Source organism: Podarcis erhardii (genome assembly GCF_964252035.2).
Source record: "Podarcis erhardii genome assembly, chromosome: 2".
NCBI classification, from domain to species: domain Eukaryota; kingdom Metazoa; phylum Chordata; class Lepidosauria; order Squamata; family Lacertidae; genus Podarcis; species Podarcis erhardii.
The window spans coordinates 112285754-112302896 of NC_138498.1; the positions used below are offsets into that span (position 1 = coordinate 112285754).

General features: G+C 47.3%; 1 long non-coding RNA gene across 1 annotated transcript in view; it reads left to right on the top strand.

The window, feature by feature from the left end:
• LOC309337506 overlaps positions 1–17143 on the top strand; it is a 211505-nt gene that overhangs the window by 66001 nt on the left and 128361 nt on the right. The window lies entirely within an intron of this gene.

A 17143-nucleotide genomic window follows, 5' to 3' on the forward strand; every position in this document is an offset into this window, starting at 1 on the left:
TGCCACTGAGCTTTTCCACTGAAAGAAAATGTCCCTCCGGCAGTTTCACGCTTCCCCTTTCCTCTGTATTTTTGGTATTGGTGGAGAAGTTCTGGGTTTCTATGTGACCTTCCCAAAGGGAAAGAAAGGGGACACGACTTGCTCACCACACACACACACACACACACACACACACACACACGTGACCCGCTTCTGTTTCCTTTGTTGTCTGCAGCCCTGCTGGGGGTTTCTCACATTTCCTCCCCGCCATCTGCCTTCTTGCAAATGCTGAACAGGCTTCTCCCTGACCTTTTCAGGAAGTTTAAACAGGGCCTCAGGGCAGCTCTGTGCATGCAGAATGTGGCCGTGAGTTTAAAAGCCTGGGAATGGAGGAGAGACCGGGGAGAAGAATAAGTCATAAAGAAGCGGTTGAGTTCCCTCTCTCTTCTCTCCAGCTACGTCTATTTAATATACATTAGTTCTATTTTTTCACCTTTTCGTTCTATGCACAAGTTTCTGGAGAGCCCAGAGGTGCCGTTTAAAGGTTGCTGTTGTTTTTGATCGAGGGGGGAAGAGATTTACAGCACACAGTCTTATGCAAGCCTGTTTAGGGGCGCCTCCTGATGACCTGTTTGTTGAGGGTTCATCTCGAACTACTTGTGCAAAGTACACTTTGCATTTAGATTGTATCTGGTCTTTAATGAGCATTGCATCTGATGCAAGGAAGAGCATTCATCCTGCAATCCTAATTTGCTTCTGGGGCATCTCACACTTCGATGCATCGCCCTGTCACTTTCCAAAGTCCTCAAAAAAGTGAATTTGTTGTGTGAGGGCAACAGAGAACTTCAATCCACTATTAAAGGGGGAAACCTACATTTCCTGGTGTGCGGGTGAATCCCTTCTGCAAACTATTGACAGGTTGGAGTCACTTAAGCCTCATTGCATCGCTCTCTAGGAGAGGAAGGGAGGGGAATCTGGGTCCTACCAAAACCAGTTCATCATCATCATCATCATCATCATTTATTTATACCCTGCCCGTCTGGCTGGGTTTTCCCCAGCCACTCTCGGCGGCTCCCAACAGAATATTAAAAACACAACAAAACATCAGACATTAAAAACTTCCCTAAACAGGGCTGCCTTCAGATGTATTTTAAAGTCAGATAGTTGCTTATTTCCTTGACATCTGCTGGGAGGGCGTTCCACTGGGTGGGTGCCACAACCGAGAAGGCCTTCTGCCTGCTTCCCTGTAACCTCACAGTGAGGGAACCGCCAGAAGGCCTTTGGAGCTGGACCTCGGTGTCCGGGCTGAACGATGGGGGTGGAGACGCTCCTTCAGGTATACTGGACAGAGGCCGTTTAGGGCTTTAAAGGTCAGCACCAACACTTTGAATTGTGCCCGGAACGTACTGGGAGCCAATGCAGGTCTTTCAGGACTGGTGTTATATAGTCTCCGCGGCCACTCCCTGTTCCAGTTGGTCTTCCCCATCCAGTACCTGATGCATTGGGCTACAGCAGAGGATGAGAAGAAAAGCAGAGACACACCACCAGCTCTACTGAGAAGCTGGTTCTATTTATCAGTTCGCCCTTCAGAACAGTCACCTAGCAGAAGCCATTCCATCAGGTTGCAGTTGAGGGAGACTAAAAGTTAAGCCGGTCCACTCTATCTTCTCAGCTGGTTCTCCTTCAATGTTTCCATTCCAGCTGGCCATCATAAGAGTGTTCTTAGTTTCTCACTTGCCCTGAATGTTAAAATAGACATTTTTCCCAAAATGCCTGATCCTTTGACATCTTTACTGGCTCTGGAATTCTTTTCTTAGGAATAATACCTCCCCGCCAAAAGAACCTTATCACAGGCTATTTTTTAGGGGCCCGGCAAACACGCTTCTTTTCAGCCAGGCTTTTGACCTTTAACCTGGATAGTTTTAGATATTGTGGCCTCCTTTAGCGGGTGGGATGTGTTAGATCGCCTTTTATGTTTGAAAATGTTTTCAGCTCTTACCTAGTTTTATATTGGTTTTCATGTTTTGAATATATTGCAAGTTGCTTTGAGTTTACTTTTTTTAAAGAAGGTGATTAATAAGAGAAAATAATAATAATAATAATAATAATAATAATAATAATAATAATAATAATAATAGGATAGATCAGGGATTTCCAATCGGTCTACCGCGATCGACAGGTCGATAGCAGTTGATCACGGGCTCATTTTCCTTCGTGGGGGGAAAGGAGCATCCAGCCTCACCCCCTTGCTTTGTCCTTTATTTATTTGTCCTTTATTCACGCACGATTTCAAAAACGGAAGACGCAGTCACCGCTGGCGGGATTAATATTTGTGTAGCAATTTAGGGCGCACGCCCCAAAAGCGGCAGAACTATTTGTCTTGCCCCCCTAAGAAAAGCTCAGCAACTTTGCCTTGCCCCCCACCCCCTCAAAAGGGTAGATCACTGCTAGATCACAGTCTCTTGGGAGCTGGACGTCCCTGGGATAGATCATTCCAACTCCACCCAACCTTCTTCCTGCCCCCATTGTAATCTGCACGATCACTGCCTGTGCTTTTCTATCTGATTGGTTAATCTGTTAGGAATGTTTTCAAGTGCATACAATCTTACATCTCTCCCTGATTGCTTTACAAATTGCCACATCCGAGATTTTGTCACCCTATTTGGCCATGTGATTTGCCTATGACCAGCCAAGGCCTCCTTCAGCCTCTTTATCTCTCTATCTCTCTATTGCGTGACAGCCATCCAGCTGATTCCCCGACAGAGCTGACTCCCACTCAGTTCTTCGCTTGCCCATCTCTTCACTCACGAGAGATGGGTGAGCTGCTTTTGCTTAATCATTTTTGTTCCTTAAAGCACCCATAACCCGCTGTGAATTAGAAGCCTCCAAGGTGACAAAATAAAATAACAAAACAAACCACTCAATATAAATTTTAGCAGAATCACAGAACTGGAAAGTTGGAAGGGACCATAATCATCGACTTTTATTGCTCTAGCCATAGGCCATGGCATCATTCAGAAAAATAACAAAAGGAAAAACAGCAATAACCATAAAAATCATCAGGCACCACACACGCAGTATAAACCACAGCCAAAACTACTAAGATTGTTTGTTGCATAAAATAGAATAGCAGAAGGTTCTCTAGTAAAATGTGCCAAATTAAATATCTGAATCCCCTTTGCAGTTGACCGCTATTTTATCTAGGTCTTTCCTCCCGATCTTCTTGGCTGCCAAGGCATAGATAGTGCACACTATCTCATTCAGTTTCTGCCTTCTGGAAGAAGGTACAGGGTTATGAAGACTAGGACTAGCCGCCAGAGAAACAGTTTCTATCCAAATGTGATTTTGGTTTTAAATGCAGTGTAAGGTAGTCTCTATGGGAGTATATTGTATTTAATTATGGGGTATGAGAGTTTTCAGAGGGCTAACCAGGGTGGGATAGCTGGGATAGCAGGCTTGTTGTTTTTTGAATGTCTGATGTAGATTTTCTCAATTTTGTTGTTCTGTATGGGACAATGGGGCCGCGGGTGGCGCTGTGGGTTAAACCACAGAGCCTAGGACTTGCCGATCAGAAGGTCGGCAGTTTGAATCCCCGCGGCGGGGTGAGCTCCTGTTGTTCGGTCCCTGCTCCTGCCAACCTAGCAGTTTGAAAGCATGTCAAAGTGCAAGTAGATAAATAGGTACCGGCAGGAAGGTAAACGGCATTTCCATGCGCTGCTTTGGTTTGCCAGAAGCGGCTTAGTCATGCTGGCCACATGACCCAGAAGCTGTCTGCGGACAAACGCCGGCTCCCTCGGCCAGTAAAGCAAGATGAGTACCACAACCCCAGAGTCGGTCACGACTGGACCTAATGGTCAGGGGTCCCTTTACCTTTATGGGACAATGACAATAAAGATAATCATATCGTATCGTTTCATAGAGTGCTGCTTTATAAGTTACAAAGTCATCGGTATCGCTCAGCAGCCATTTCACCCTTTCCACCCTATTTGAGTGAGTTCCATTCGGAAACAGGGGTTCTATGAATCAGTCTCTTGGGTCTATATATAACGGGCACTGCAATAAATCGTGGCACAGGTCCTCCACATGGGGTTGCCCACACAGACCAAGTCTCTCTTCATAATGTACTTTGCCGCTGCATCCATCCAACACCGCCGAGGGCATCGATTGGAATCGTAATTCTGTGAAAGCGATTCTAAGCACGGCAAGTGGGAGCTTTGGCAGGTAACTGGCCCGGGTATGCTCTGTTTTAATAAGTGGGAACCATTGCGAACTCTTGGTAGAAGCCATCATGGTTAGATCCTTTCTGCATCGGACATAAAGAGACAATCTCTTAAGTGCCTCTTGTCCATCTTCATTGTCACCTGAAAATCTTGTACAGTGGTACCTCAGGTTACAGACGCTTCAGGTCACAGACGCTTCAGGTTACAGACTCCACTAGTCCAGAAATAGTACCTTGGGTTAAGAACTTTGCTTCAGGATGAGAACAGAAATTGTGTGGCGGCAGTGGGAGGCCCCATTAGCTACAGTGGTACCTCAGGTTAAGAACAGTTTCAGGTTAAGAACGGACCTCAGGAACGAAATAAGTTCATAACCAGAGGTACCACTGTAATTGATATTGGGACAAGAGGCATAGGATACCATCCTTCCAACATTTGGTCTGTTTCTGTTCTGTGTGTGACATAGCTGGGAATCTCTCCTCCAAAAGAAATTGAAGTCTTTTCACATCATTTAAGCACAGGTAATTAATCCTAGGGACGCAGGTGGCACTGTGGGTTAAACCACAGAGCCTAGGACTTGCCGATCAGAAGGTCAGTGGTTCAAATCCCCGCGACATGGTGAGCTCCCATTGCTCGGTCCCTGCTCCTGCCAACCTAGCAGTTTGAAAGCACGTCAAAATGCAAGTAGATAAATAGGTACCGCTCCGGCGGGAAGGTAAACGGCGTTTCCGTGCGCTGCTCTGGTTCACCAGAAGCGGCTTAGTCATGCTGGCCACATGACCCGGAAGCTGTACGCCGGCTCCCTCAGCCAATAAAGCGAGATGAGCGCCGCAACCCCAGAGTCGGCCACGACTGGACCTAATGGTCAGGGGTCCCTTTACCTTTACCTTAATCAATTCTAGGGAAGGGACCAGGAGGATAACCTAGTCCAACACAAGAATCTTTTGCCCAACAGATAGGTAGCCGTGTTGGTCTGCCATAGTCAAAACAAAATAAAAAAATTCCTTCCAGTAGCACCTTAAAGACCAACTAAGTGGCCTTAGTTGGTCTTTAAGGTGCTACTGGAAGGAATTTTTTAATTTTGTTTTGACTTTTGCCCAACGTTGGGCTCGAACCTGTGACGCTGAGATTAAGATGGATACCTTAGCTGAGAGTCCTGCATTGCAGGGGGGTTGGACTAGATGATCCTTGGGGCACCTTCCAACTCTACATTTCTCTGATTCTATGCTCTACCGACTGAGCTATGAGCAGCCACATTAATCAAAATGGCAGAAACAAGGGGGGGGGGGAGAGAAGGGCTATTCAAAATATTTCAGGATACTACAAAGAAAATGGCAAGGTTTTAGGTTGCACAGTGAAACAAAAGTATTTCGTTCTGGTTATGCAGCACCTTCACAAGTAGTTGTTCGTTTCATTAGGGATAAGAAGTTGCCTTATACCGATCCACCAAGTTCAGCGTGGCCTACACTGGCCAGCAGGGTTTCAGGCAGGGGTATTCCCCAGCTGTTCCTGCTAGGTCAGGGATTGACCCTGGTGACATTTGCGTGACCAGGTGCATTGGTTTTATGTAAGCCATTCTAGGAACCTTATCGGCTGAAAATCAGTGTAAAAATGTCTTAAATACTTGAGGAAGACACAGAGCTCAGAGGCAGGGCACATACAGTACAGTGGTACCTCGGGTTACAGACGCTTTAGGTTACAGACACTTCAGGTTACAGACTCCGTAAACCCAGAAATATTACCTCAAGTGAAGAACTTTACCTCAGGATGAGAACGGAAATCGCATGGTGGCAGAGGCGGGAGGCCCCATTAGCTAAAGTGGTACCTCAGGTTAAGAGCAGTTTCAGGTTAAGAATGGACCTCTAGAATGAATTAAGTTCTTAACCTGAGGTACCACTGTACTGTGTCTGCAAAAGGTTCCAAATTTGACCCCTGGCATCTCCACCCAGGTCTTGCTCAAAACCCTGGAGAGCAACGACCACACGGCTTGGGCTGGTGGGAGCTGTAGCCCCCAAAATAGGGAGGGAAGCAGGTTGGTGAGGCTGGTATATACAATACTGACCCAGATGGAGCAATGGCCTGGTGTAAGGCATCTCTCTTTGCCCCTAGAAAATCTGCTTCAACCCTAGAAAATAAATGGTGGGATTTTGCTTACTAGGGATATGGATGAAAGTACAAGCAGCAGAACTGTGCCAGACAAGCAAATCTGTTAACATGACAAAAGGGGTTGACGGGCCATCGGAGAGGAATTCTTTGGCCTGGGGAGACAGATGTTGCCAAGCTAATGGGGGGTGTATTTGAAGTGACAGGAAAAGAGAGGGGATTTTTAAGCAAGGTGTTCTGGGAAGAAGAAGAAGAAGAAGAAGAAGAAGAAGAAGAAGAAGAAGAAGAAGAAGAAAGACTGGGAGCCATCTTGGGCAGGATGGCTGAAGGCAGGCTGGGAGCTGCACTGCTGTGGGGGGCAAGCCCCTCTTGAAAGGACCATGCTGTAAGATCTGGACTTCCTCCATGGTGCTGACCTTTAAAGCCCTAAATGGCCTCGGCCCAGTAGACCTGAAGGAGTGTCTCCACTCCCATCATTCGGCCCAGACCCTGAGGTCCAGCTCCGAGGGCCTTCTGACGGTTCCCTCATTGCGAGAAGTGATATTACAGGGAAGCAGGCAGGGGGCCTTCTTGGTAGTGGCGCCCACCCTGTTGAACGCCCTCCCATCAGATGTCAAGGAAATAAGCAACTATCTGACTTTTAGAAGACATCTGAAGGCAGCCCTGTTTAGGGAAGTTTTTAATATTTGATTTTTATTGTGTTTTTAATATTCTGTTGGGAGCCACCCAGCCAGAAGGGCGGGGTATAAATAAAACAACAACAACAACAACAACAACAACAACAATTATTATTATTATTATTATTATTATTATTATTATTACAGGAGTATTGGTGGCCTCTCCCTGGTTCTGGAACTTCCTCCCCCTGGAGATATATGGGGTGCAAATGTAGAGATCTGTTCAGCCTACTGTGATACTTTGGCTGAGAATCTAGTTGATTGTACTCTTAATTATTCTTATGTAGATAGAAGCCCACTTCCTCTACTGCGGATGGAAGGTGTAAATAGGTGAATCAAGTATATTTCTTAAACCTACGTGTCCCAATTTCCCAAAGGACCGCAGACCCTGGGTGAGTGCCTGGACTTCCTCGGCAGAGCGAGGGGGAAACACACTCCACTTTTGTAACAATACGATTCTTGCCCGTGGGTGATTGTGCCCAAATATAGACCTCTCCTGTCCTTCACTGCAAGATTCCTTAATGGTCACCATAATGGTGAGGGAATGACTCACCAAGCTATATAGGATGAGAGCTAGTCACCATGTAGGGAGAGAATTACACAAGGGGGGGTGTCTGAACAGAGTCACCCCCCTTCCGATGCGGGTGGGCGGGGTCCAACCAGTCACATGAGATGAAGGTGACTCAGGAGGACACAAGGAAAACTTTTCCACCAGAGGTGTGGAAGTGCTGGAACCACCTCAGAAGTTCCCCTGAAGCAAAACACCAAGTTATTTTTATTGTGTGTCATGCCTCAAGGGCCAAGCATCCCTTTTTGTCTAAGCACGCTCTTCCCCCACCCAGACAGAGACCAACTTCAAAGCTTCAGCCTCTCGGTCACCACCCAGATGAACTCACCCCTCCCTCACCATCAGAGACAGGGCCGTATAGCCAGACTTTCTCACTAGGTGGGGCTTCAGTGGAAGAAACGAATGGAAAACCAGCCATCTCCTCACTGCCAATGCAAACCTCTAGGCGCCGGCCCCCAAGTACCTATATAATTTTAGCCTGTGATTCATTTGCACCAGAAATGTGTATGTTGCGCAGCGGCAATTCCTTTGAGGGCCTCTCTTTTAGTGTGTGCAGAGGTGGGGGGGATATTTCACTTCACGCCTATTCGGCCTTACTAATTTTTTCTGCGATAGTTCCCCGTTATTACCACGTTGTTGCTGCAGTGCAATGAAAACCAGAGAAAAATGAACCACTCGTGAAAAGGTTTTCGTTCCTGAGAGTGAAGCAGGGCGACTGCCTCCAGACATCTGCGGGTGCAAAGGGATTTAACGTGGAATCCTGTATCACTGTCCCAATAGCGTCGTGAGCACAATAAAAAGGACATCTTAGTGGGTCCTAAGTCCAGTAGCTTTCTTCTCCTTCTAAGCTGGAACGCGTTCAAAGGAGGGCAACTAAGATGATCAAGGGTCTGGAAACTAAGCCTTAAGAGAAATGGTTGAGGGAGTTGGGTATGTTTAGGCTGGGAAAGAGGAGATGGAGAGGAGATAATGTCATTTTCAAATATCTTGAGGGCCATCTTCAAATACAGGTGAAACTTGAAAAATTAGAATATTGTGGAAAAGTTCCTTTATTTCAGTCATTCAGCTTGAAAGGTGAAACTAATACAGTGGTACCTCGGGTTACATATGCTTCAGGTTACATACGCTTCAGGTTACAGACTCCGCTAACCCAGATATATTACCTCAGGTTAAGAACTTTGCTTCAGGATAAGAACAGAAATTGGGCAGCGGCAGCAGCACAGCAGCAGGAGGCCCCATAAGCCAAAGTGGTGCTTCAGGTTAAGAACAGTTTCAGGTTAAGAACAGACCTCCGGAATGAATTAAGTACTTAACCCGAGGTACCACAGTATATGAGATTGACTCATGACATGCAAAGCAAGATCTGCTTCTACTTCTCAGAGGTCCAGTCTTCCTCCATTTGCAATCCTCGTTTTGCTGATTTCATTGAATATTCTCATTTTCTGAGATGGTTCATTTGGGGTTTTCATCAGCTGTACACCATGATCATCACAATGGTAACAAAGAAAGGCTTGACATATCTCGCTTGGCATGCCATGAGTTGAGTTTCTCTCATATATTAGTTTCACCTTTGAAGTTGAATGACTGAAATCAATGAACTTTTCCATGATATTCTAATTTTTTGAGTTTCACCTGTATAAGAAATAAAGGCTTGACATATCTCGCTTTGTATGTCATGAGTCTATCTCATATATTAGTTTCACCTTTGAAGTTGAATTACTCTCCTGTCTCCCAAATGCCTGATTTCCTCAGCCTATCCTGCAACAAACTTTCCCATGTCCTGTCTGTGTGCCCTGTGTGAGATTTTCTACCTAGCCAACCCAACCCAACCCAACCCAACCCAACCCAACCCAACCCAACCCAACCCAACCCAACCAAACCAAACCAAACCAAACCTTCCATTTCCCTTGCAGCAGCCGTGCTGAAAGCTAACTTTCCACGACTGATTCATCTGCACCAAGAGTCAGAATTCACACAAACCTTCTGTGACATCACAGCTGCTCAGCCAATGGCTAATGGGGCTTTGTAGAAAGATATATTTTTAGTTCTGTCAGTCATTCCCTTCATGTTGCAAGGGAAGTGGCGTGCTGTGCGTGTGTGAGATAAACAGAAATAGTTATTAGCATGTTTGATGTGCAGAACTATGGGAATACCACACTACCAACGGCCCAACAAGATCTCTCTCAACCTTCAGGTCTTCTGGCGTCTCCTTCCACTCTCCTGCCTCCCCCTTGTATGAATCAGTAACACTCCATTAGTCTGCAAAGAGGATTTTGAATCAAGTTAGTTATTATCAGTCCCTGGGTTCCAATTTCCTTTTTCCGCAGCTGCGTGGGGGGTGTCTGAACATTAAGAGTCCTGCTTGGTGACTGCTAATTCTGAGCTCCATTTGAAGCCAGAGGGAGCGAGACTGGAACCTCTTAAAACTAATATACTTCATAATGACGCATTGTTTTTTCAGATTGAGGCCCTGGGAAAAAACAGTGCCAAAGGCAGAGAAAGATTACCGTTATTGCGACTCCCAAGTGATAAGTACCGGATGTAAGAAATTCTTATTTAAGGACAACCTGCTCCTATCGAAAATGCCTTCTCAAGGGGAATAATTCTTTTTCAGGAAGCGTAATTCCGCCTCTGGTCCTCACCACCATAGACAGGAAGTTCTCATGGTGAAGTTACGGCAAACTATCTTACAAAGCCTTGGTGGGACGGCGGGATTGTTCAAGCAGTCCTCACAGAACAGTCTAGAGAGGACTAATAATAAAAATAATAATAATAATAATTTATTTGTACCCCCGCCCATCTGGCTGGGTTTCCCCAGCCACTCGGGCGGCTTCCAACAAAGATTAAAAATACATTAAAATGTCACACATTAAAAGCTTCCCTGAAAGCTTCAGATGTCTTCTAAATGTTAGGTAGTTGTTTATCACTTTGACATCTGATGGGAGGGCGTTCCACAGGATGGGTGCCACCACTGAGAAGGCCCTCTGCCTGGTTCCCTGTAGCTTTGCTTCTCGCAATGAGGGAACCGCCAGAAGGCCCTCAGCGTTGGATCTCAGTGTCCGGGCAGAACGATGGGGGTGGAGACGCTCCTTCAGGTATACTGGGCCGAGGCTGTTTAGGGCTTTAAAGGTCAACACCAACACTTTGAGAGCCAGTTTTGTGTAGTGGTTAAGAGCAGTAGACTTGTAATCTGGGGAACCGGCTTCACGTCTCCGCTCCTCCACATGCAGCTGCTGGGTGACCTTGGGCCAGTCACACTTCTTTGAAGTCTCTCAGCCCCACTCACCTCACAGAGTGTTTGTTGTGGGGGAGGAAGGGAAAGGAGAATGTTAGCCGCTTTGAGACTCCTTAAAGGGAGTGAAAGGCGGGATATCAAATCCAAACTCTTCTTCTTCTTCTCTTCTTTGAATTGTGCTTGGAAACGTACTGGGAGCCAATGTAGGTCTTTCAAGACCGGTGTTATATGGTCTCGTCAGCTACTCCCAGTCACCAGTACAGCTGCCACATTCTGGATTAGTTGTAGTTTCCTGGTCACCTTCAAAGGTAGCCCCACGTAGAGCGCATTGCAGTAGTCCAAGCAGGAGATAACTAGAGCATGCACCACTCTGGCAAGACAATCCGAAGGCAGGTAGGGTCTCAGCCTGCTTACCAGGTGGAGCTGGTAGACAGCTGCCCTAGATACAGAATTGACCTGCGCCTCCATGGACAGCTGTGAGTCCAAAATGACTCCCAGGCTGCACACCTGGTCCTTCAGGGGCACAGTTACCCCATTCAGGACCAGGGAGTCCCCCACACCTGCCCGCCCCCTGTCCCCCCAAAACAGTACTTCTGTCTTGTCAGGATTCAACCTCAATCTGTTAGCCGCCATCCACCCTCCAAGCGCCTCCAGACGTTCACCGCCTTCACTGGTTCTGATTTGAAAGAGCGGTAGAGCTGGGTATCGTCTGCATATTGATGAACATAGGCTAGCCTCCCCCCAAACTGCTGCCCTCCAGATGGGAGCCAGTGTGGCACAGTGTCGGACTAGGACTTGGAGGATGAGGGTTCCAATCCCCACTTGGCGATGATGCTCACTGGGTGACCTTGGGCCAATCACTGCCCCTCAGCCAAACCTACCTTCACAAGGTTGTTGTGCAGGTTAAATAAGGCAGAGGAGGAGGACCTTTTAAGCTCCCTTAGGGGAAAATAGGTGGGATATGAACACAAAGTAGGCCAGGCTGAGAGAGATTGGGCCAAGGTCACCCAGTGAGCTTCACAGCTGTTCGGAATTTGCATTTGGCTCTTAGTCCAACATTCTAACCGCTAGACCCCACTGCTCATCTCTGATCCACAGCAGAGAAGCTTGCATATCTCTTAAGATGCTTTTGAAAACAGCAGCATCGACTTCCGGGTTAGCGCCATCGTCTAATGGCGGATCCCCTCCGAGCTCCGGAGGGAATCGGCTCAGCAGGGGTCGGGTCCTGCCGCGGCGGTGACGCGGGGACCCTTAGAAACCACAGGCGTGGAAGCCTGTGGACTTGGTGACTCGGCGGGCACCACTTGCGGCATCTTCGCTCCACACCAATACCCACCCACCAATGCACAGTTGAACAATACTTTTATAAGGAGCAGGCAAATTGTCGCAAAATACTGCACAAGCTTTCAGGTTCCGCAGAATTCTTCATCAGGCAAAATGTTAGAAAAAGGAGGGGTTGGTAGGAGAAACCACACACACACTCTCTTTAGAATTATGTTGGCTCTTCGTGTGAAACTTTTCTCTTAAACTATTTAACTGGCTTTGCATAATGTTACTGAGTTCAGTACAGTGGTACCTTGGTTCACAAATGCCTTGGAACCCAAACACTGCAAACCCGGAAGTGTTCCAGTTTGCGAACGTTTTTTGGATGCCGAACATGCTCCGTTTGGAGCGTTACACTTCCGAATTGAGTGTTACGCTAAGGTCTCTGTGTTTTTGCTATTTATTTTGCGTTTTTGTTTTTGCGGCTCTTTTTTGTTTTTGTTTTGTGACTGTGTGGAACCCAGTTCAGCTACCAACTGATTGATTGTGTGACTACAGTACATTATTGCTTTCATTTTATGGATTTAGATAGTAGAATTCATGTTAAATTGCTGTTTTAAGGGTTGTTTTTAAAAGTCTGGAACGGATTAATCCATTTTGTATTACTTTCTATGGGAAAGCGCACCTTGGCTTTGGAATGCTTTAGTTTTGGAATGGACTTCCGGAACGGATTAAGTTTGAGTACCAAGGTACCGCTGTACTGTGTTTGCAAGATATCTCCCCCTAGTGGAATAAATCTGTATGCATCTCTCGGAATAATAGAATTCTCTAGGAATGTGAACGGTTTTTAACAGAAGGCCTCCGCTTCTGTCCTTATTACTCCTTCTGATCTTAAATGGAACTGGTTTCTAACTGATATGCTCAGTGAAGAGGACTAACACCACAGTGGTGCAGAAATAGAGAGATGCTGTTCAATTCATCCACAGAGAGCAGCACAGACTGTGTGTTATACAGCGGTGCCCCGCAAGACAAACGCCTTGCAAGACGGAAAACCCGCTAGACGAAAGGGTTTTACCGTTTTGGAGGCGCTTTGCAAAATGAATTTCCCTATGGGGTTGCTTCGCACAACGAAAATGTCTTGCGAGTTCCCGCGGTTTCCCCCCGCTTTTTCCGCCTTTTTCCTAAGCCGCTAAGCCGCTTAACAGCTGATCCGCTGATAAGCCGCTTCTCAGCTGATCGCTAAAAGCCGCTAGACCGCTAATAGCGCTAATCCGCTAAGCCGTCAATGGGCTTGCTTCGCAAGACGAAAAAACCGCTAGACGAAGAGAATCACGGAATGGATTAATTTCGTCTTGCGAGGCACCACTGTACTCTTAATATTTTCTTACCAGGGTAGTTTTCTAGGTATAGCACTCTTTAGGCAGTTTCCCACAAGCTGTGAAGCTGGATGGAGTCATTGCCCTACATTTCTCTAGTGGGTAATGTAGGTTTAATCGTCAACAGATTATTCCCATCAACTCCTAGAAGCATGTATACAATGCCGACTTCCAGGGAGACTTCCTGTCCTTTTCAAAAGTGTAGCAAGAGCTCTTCAGGATCAGGCCAAAGACCCCTTTTCTCACAGTAGTCAACTTCTTCAGGGAAGACTGCAAACAGAATTGTAGCAGGTTTTTTTGTTTTTGTTTTTTTAGGAGGAGGGATTTTGGCAGGTATAGGTTTTGTCATGCAAAGACAGGGGAAACATTTTTCCCTAGCTGAAAATGACTGAAAATTCATTTCCCACTCATTCAGGTATTACACGTTCTCAGTGCTTTTTTTCCTTAGAAAAATGTTTAGGGGTACTCTCACTTTCCTACTCATATTGAAATACTGCCCCTCGGTGAGCCCAAACTTAGATTCACAAAATGTTTAGGGGTATACATACCCCTGCGTCCCCCCAGAAAAAAGCACTGTATGTACTTGAGCATGGCCCTTCTTTGCATCGAATGATCCACAGAAACATTAGAATTGGTATCCTTCTCGCCTTAGCTGGGCTCCTGTGACTTTAACGGCGACACGGCAGGCAGAAATTCAACAGACAAAGCTTCCTCTTCATTGCATCTTCATGCTGTGTGTTTGTGAAGGTGTGTGTAGATGACTTATTTATATTTGCATTGGGAGCAAATGACACAAAAAACTGTGGCAGGCCTGCTTTCTATTCAGTCCTTTTTAAACCTTGCTGTTACTGCTTCTAGTGCTGGTTTTCTTAAAAGTAAATTAGCCCAAGCTGAAACAACCCAGTGAGCTGCAGTGCGAGTAGGTGCTGCCACCTGCTGACCAAACTTAGTTATTGCACAGTACCCATTGGGCTTAATATAATTAGATCCGGCTCTCAATTGTTTGAGGCATTCATGATGGCACTGGGGCAGATGTGTGTGATCTCACTTTCAATAAAGTGTGTGCCTGCAAATGTTTCCAGGCAGGGCGGTTGGGATAGGGCATGTCCCATAGCTTCCCGCTGAAATCCTGTAACGTTTCTACAACAAATGTTCCAGGGTTTGCTTTTGTTCCATTACATTGCAAGAGTGCCACCTCCCCCTGATGGTAATCCTGGAAAGTTAGGTCTAGTCAAAGGCGACTATGGGGGTTGCGACACTCATCTCGCTTTTCAGGCCGAGGAAGCCAGTGTTTGTCCACAGACAGCTTTCCGGGTCATGTGACCGGCAGGACTAAACCGCTTCTGGTGCATGGAGGACCGTGACGGGAACCAGAGTGCACAGAAACACGGTTTGCCTTCCTGCCAGAGTGGTACCTATTTATCTACTTGCACTGGTGTGCTTTTGAACTGCTAGGTTGGCAGGAGCTGGGACAGAGCAACGGGAGCTCACCTGGTTGCGGGGATTCGAACCACCAACCTTCCGATCGGCAAGCCCAAGAGCCTCAGTGGTTTAGACCGCAGCGCCGTATAATGCAGCAACATTGGTGGAGCATTGCAGGACAACAAATAAAGTGGCATGGTTTGTGGAGAATCTAGTGTGGAGTGGAAACCCCCCCCCCCAAAACACTATTATTGCATCTTTTATATGTTGCCAACCACAAACACACTCACCAACAAACAAACACCTCAAGTCTGGAGAGATTCTTACTTCCCTGTATGTCCCTCAAGCTCTGAACTCGCCATCTCTCTTGCATGAGGGTTTGCATTTGCACTGTGGGTTAAACCACAGAGCCTAGGACTTGCCGATCAGAAGGTCAGTGGTTCGAATCCCTGCGACGGGGTGAGCTTCCGTTGCTTGGTCCCTGCTCCTGCCAACCTAGCAGTTCGAAAGCACGTCAAAGTGCAAGTAGATAAATAGGTACCACTCCGGCGGGAAGGTAAACGGCATTTCCGTGCACAGCTCTGGTTTGCCAGAAGCGGCTTAGTCATGCTGGCCACATGACCCGGAAGCTGTACGCCGGCTCCCTCGGCCAGTAAGGAGAGATGAGCGCCTCAACCTCAGAGTGGGCCACGACTGGACCTAATGGTCAGGGGTCCCTTTACCTTTACCTAGCGCAGAATCATCTGTGTGGACTGGGGCCCTAATCCAGCAGTAGAAAAGACGCAAGGCAACTTCGCCACCTCCTCAGCCCATGCACATTCAGACATTATTAGCACAAAGCAGTCTCTTTGTGGGTGTCATGGACTGGTTTGGTGCAGAGGAAAGGTGGGAAGAACCAGCTGAGGAACCAACAAGGAAGGAAGGCTGAGTCTGGGGAATTGTTATGTACTGAGTTGAATAGGATCCAAAATGCAGCAGTCTGACTGGTCTTAGAACAATAGGATCCAAAATGCAGCAGTCTGATTGGTCCCAGAACAATAGGATTCAGAATGCAGCAGTGTGATTGGTCCTAGAACAATGCAGCAGTATGATTGGTCTGCAGGAGCCACCCAATCCAGCTCCAGATGAAAGTGAATCCACAACCTGATTGGTCTACAGGAGAATTCCGGAATTAGCCAATCACGTGCAGCCCATTGTGTAAATAATGTATATAAAGCAGACACATTGAGGGGACTTTCATTCCTCCTCACCACTATGAGCTGAATAAAGAGCATGAAATCCACTCTCGACTCTGAGTATATTTCAGGAATGAGGGGAGGGATGAAGATTACTGGCCAGAGGGCAGGTGTCAGAAGCTGAAGAGGTAACAGGGCTTAGTGAGCTGGGAGAGTCCGTGGCAGAGAGAAGTTCAGAATCAGAGGCAGAAGCTGAAGTAGGACGGAGGCCAAGAGGCAGAGAGGAGTCCGGCTGGCGAAGAGCCACAAGTGTCCCCCCTCCTGCTGCGACCAGCTCCCCTCCCCGCTGGCCTCCCAGAACCAGGAGAGGCATGAAAAGGATGGAGGGGAGGTTGGCGTCACACAGGCGCAGTCTCCGATTACTTGGGGGAGAAAACCCTGGAGAGGAGGGAACTTAAGGCAGCTGTGGGGAGATGGGGACTTTCAGTCTTGGCAACTGATCCATGGGGCAAGACATACCGGGGATGAGCTGCTGCGTTAATTAGGCCCGACACTCCGCCAAGTCTGTGCAGGTCGTAACTCTTTATTGCTAATAAAGAGTTAACTCCAACTTGAACAGTGTGATTTACTGACGGCTCCCTCCTGACAGTGGGGCTCCTTCTTCCCAAATCAGTATGGACTGATGGAGCAGTGGGGTGGAGGAGCATCTTTTCCTTCAGAAACATAGTGTGGATCTATGAGGATACTCTCCTACAGGGCATTGAGCGTACCCAGTTGCTGGCTGGTAAGAGAAAGCCTCCGTCGGCCTCAGGAGCACTTCCCTAAAACTTCTCACATACCCTCCCCAAGTACCCTGTGCCCCCTTGATGGTAACATGCACAAGATGAGCAAACATGTCGCCAGTGGAGGCTGGTCCATTACGGGGACTGGGGCACTGCCCAGCCAACCTGGTTCTGCCCTCATCCAGCTTCCACCTGCCTGCCTGCTTGCATACATCCAGTCCAGGAGGTGGCGCTAGCTCTCAGCCACCGTTAACAGCCACATTCACTAGGAAGTGACCCATCTATGAAAACAACACATAGGTGGCTCTCTCTCCCCCTCTCCCTCTCCCTCTCCCTCCCTCCCTCT